This window comes from Gossypium arboreum, chromosome 13, assembly GCF_025698485.1.
Source record: "Gossypium arboreum isolate Shixiya-1 chromosome 13, ASM2569848v2, whole genome shotgun sequence".
In the NCBI taxonomy this organism is placed as follows: Eukaryota; Viridiplantae; Streptophyta; class Magnoliopsida; order Malvales; family Malvaceae; genus Gossypium; species Gossypium arboreum.
The window spans coordinates 1,933,853-1,937,391 of record NC_069082.1 but is presented as its reverse complement, the minus strand read 5'-3'; positions in this window follow the sequence as shown (position 1 = coordinate 1,937,391).

The window sequence follows — 3,539 nt, the reverse complement described above, 5'->3', positions numbered from 1 at the left end:
CTCTACCTTTTCCAGAGGTTAACATACCTCTCTTCACCATCTCCTCCCATATTACTTTCATGGGTGTCTTCACCTCAGCAATTTCTTGATTTTTCCTTCCCTTGTTTTATCGATGGCATTCACTCCTTGATTGCCATGATCTGGTAACGGATTTTCAGTATTTGGGGTACTTTTGAATTTTACAACCCCCATCTTGATAAGCCTCTCTACGACCTTCTTAAATTTGGTGCAGTTTTCAATCGAATACTCCGGTATTCCCGCGTGATATTCGCATTTAGCATTTGCATCATACCATTTGGGATATGGTGGCTGTAGCGGTTTCAAGTGAAATGGAGTAATAGCATGTGCATTGTATAAGCTTTGATAAAGCTCACGATACGTCACAGGAATAGGCGTGAATTGTATCCTCTCCGAATTCTGTCTTGTTCCCGATTCCTGTCTTTGAGTACTTTGTTGCTCTGCTTTGGGTTGACCAATTGTGACTTCTCTCGAGTTGAGGCTATTCATATTATTCACCTCGTTGTCTTTTCTCCTTGGAGCCAATCTCTTAACCATTTCCCCCTCGATTTTACCGCCCCTCACTGCGTTCTCAATCATCTCTCCCGCCATAACTATATCCGCGAAACTTTTTGTAGTGCTTCCAATCATGTGAGTGATGAATGGCACCTTCAGAGTGTTGATAAATAACATGGTGGTCTCCTTTTCCAACAATGGTGGCTGTACTTGCATTGCCACCTCCCTCCATCGTTGTGCATATTGCCTAAAACTTTCATTAGGCTTTTTCTCCATGTTTTGAAGTGTGATCCTGTCTGGCGTCATATCAGTCACATGGTTGTACTGTTGCATGAAGGCCTGCGCCAAATCTTTCCATGAACCGATTCTTGCAGGGCTCAACTGATTGTACCATCTAGCTGCTGCTCCTACTAAGCTATCTTGAAAACAATGGATTAATAATTGATCATTGTTCACATACCCAGTCATTCTCCTACAAAACATTGTTATGTGTGCCTCCGGGCAAGTAGTCCCGTTGTACTTTTCAAACTCTAGCATCTTAAATTTATGAGGGAGCACCAAATCTAGGACCAAACTTAAGTCTTTGGCATCAATCCCATGATGATTGCTAGCACCTTCCAAAACTCTAAACTTCTCCTCCAACCACTTGTAACGATCCTCTAATTGTTTCGCGGATTCGGTTTCCATTCTTTCCTTCTCCATCAAATCCAGATCAAGAGTGATAGGGTTGATCGAACTATCACCTAAATTATTTCCCAACCCAAATAGGAATTCACGGGGATTCCAGCATCAACTGGCCCATGTTGAGGCCTCACGGTGACAGATAGCCTTCTAGGAGGTACCTCGGTTTACAGTGGCACATGAGGCGGAGTAAAGCCCAGAGGAGGACCTTCATTCTCCTCTTCAGTGATTGCCATAGGAGCTTTTCCTTTATCAGTGGCTCTCAGCAGCTGAGCCATTTCAGCCATCATATTCCTTTGAGCCTCTAGCATTTGCTCCCTCATTTTATTCTACATTTTGGCCAACTGCTCTTGCATTTGGTCTTGCATATCCTTTTGTAATTGCTCGAACCTTTGATCCATACTCTTAGTTTTAGTGCGAGTGCCGTAAGGATGTGTGACTTCTAGATTTTCTTTTCTACCTTTGGAAGTAAACTTTAACTAATTAGGGTCTTTCTATAACTTTGAATGCAAATGATGCGATGAAATGCTATAAGATGCAAATGCATGAATGCAAAAAGGATATCGACTCTGGTTCAACTTCATTTAGAAAACTTTATTTAGAAAAATAATATCTTTACATATAAGAGGATTACAAATACGCTTTCGCCCTAAGGCCCAAAGTTTTAACTCTATCTAATAAAAGGGCTAACTCTCGTCCTATATCTGACGACGATGAATACATCAGACTCAATACATCAGCTCGAATTGCCAAGTCTTGGACATATTCAACAACCTCTCGAATCTGGGCTACGGCTTCACCAATGGCGTGATCCCTTTCTCTGACCTGTCCTCTAGACTGATGAAGCTCTCCCTTCAGATAATCTTCTTGCGCCTCAAGCTGCTCAACCCGAAGTTCACTGTCATGCAAGCCACTTCCAAATCCTCAACCTTACTTTTTAGCTCCTTTAACTCGACCGTAGAATTATGGTTTTGGTTCCAACGTAGGGATCTTCCAAGCTCAGTTACCTTAGTCTTCAACCCTTTATTCTCTTCCTTTAATGCCAAATTCTGCACCTGCATCTCTTGGAACTTCCTCTCCCAATACTCGGCTCTAGCCTTTTCCTCTTGGACTTCTTTCTGCAACTGATCTGAAGATCCTCCTACTCTTGCTCTCCTCAAGGATATTTGTGCCCTTTTGTAATGCTCCTTTAGATCATCTCGATCTTCCTCAATCTTCCTCTTTTCTTTCCTCTCTTTCTCGACCTCCATCTTTTGAACGTCGACGTCCAAGCTCAAGTACATATTTTCTTCTTCGAGTTTTGCTACCCTCTTCTCGAACTCCAAGTTCTTTCTCTCGAACTCTTGCTTTATAATTTCTAACTCTGAGGGCATTACCTGCAAATATTCCTCTATCGGTCGAGCTCCTTCCACGGTTGGCTTAGGGATGTTATCATTAACCCTTCTGCCTCTCCATTCTACGTATTCTGGTGTCGTAGCAGGGCTAATAGCTACTCCTTTCAACCGAAAAGTTTTTTTCCAAGCACTAGAAACTTCGCTAACCTTCCTCTTGTAATCGGCTCCTCTGTATACAAATTCACTTTGAGCCAACCCATGAGTCGCTGGCACGAACTGTCTCAATCCATGCTGCCTTAGCACGAGCAAAGGGGCATAACCAATGGCACCCCAAATTCCTAACAGAAGGACCCAATCAAAACTGCTGCATCGGTAAAGAATCTCACCAGGAATCATCCACGGAGCCCTCCACTCAACATCTTTCGACTGAAGGTTCTAAAGTAGCGCTATCCAATTCTCTTCTGGAACATCAACTCTCCTAGTTGAAGCCACTATGTCCTTCAACGGTGAATAATCCTCGAAGAAGACCCGACAAACCATCCTATCTATTAATCGAAAATGACTGTAGAACCAAGCCAAAACTAACTAAGCACACCCTATAAACCTGCCAGCACCAGCCCTCCTACATGCGTCTAAGGCTCGCAGGGACGGAAGTTGCCCTTTTACTGAGTCGATAAAAAAAATCCGTAGTTGCCTCGTCCATATATCCCAAAGCCCTAGGAAAAACCATTAGTCCATACAAACTTAAAACAAAAACATCTACCTTCTTCGTCTCATTAGGGTGTGTTAGAATCAGATATTTCAAAGCGTCCCACAAAATGTACTTGCTCTCACCCTTCTCTTTAATTCTGGCCGTGATCCACTGCTCGTTCATCCCCGTAATAATCATTAATTTCTTCCAAAAGGTAGGGACACAAGCAACTTGAGAATAGATCATATCGTTCTGAAACATAGGATAACGAAATAAGGCAGTGTACTCCTCCACAATACCAAGTCTACTTCCCCAAAAGT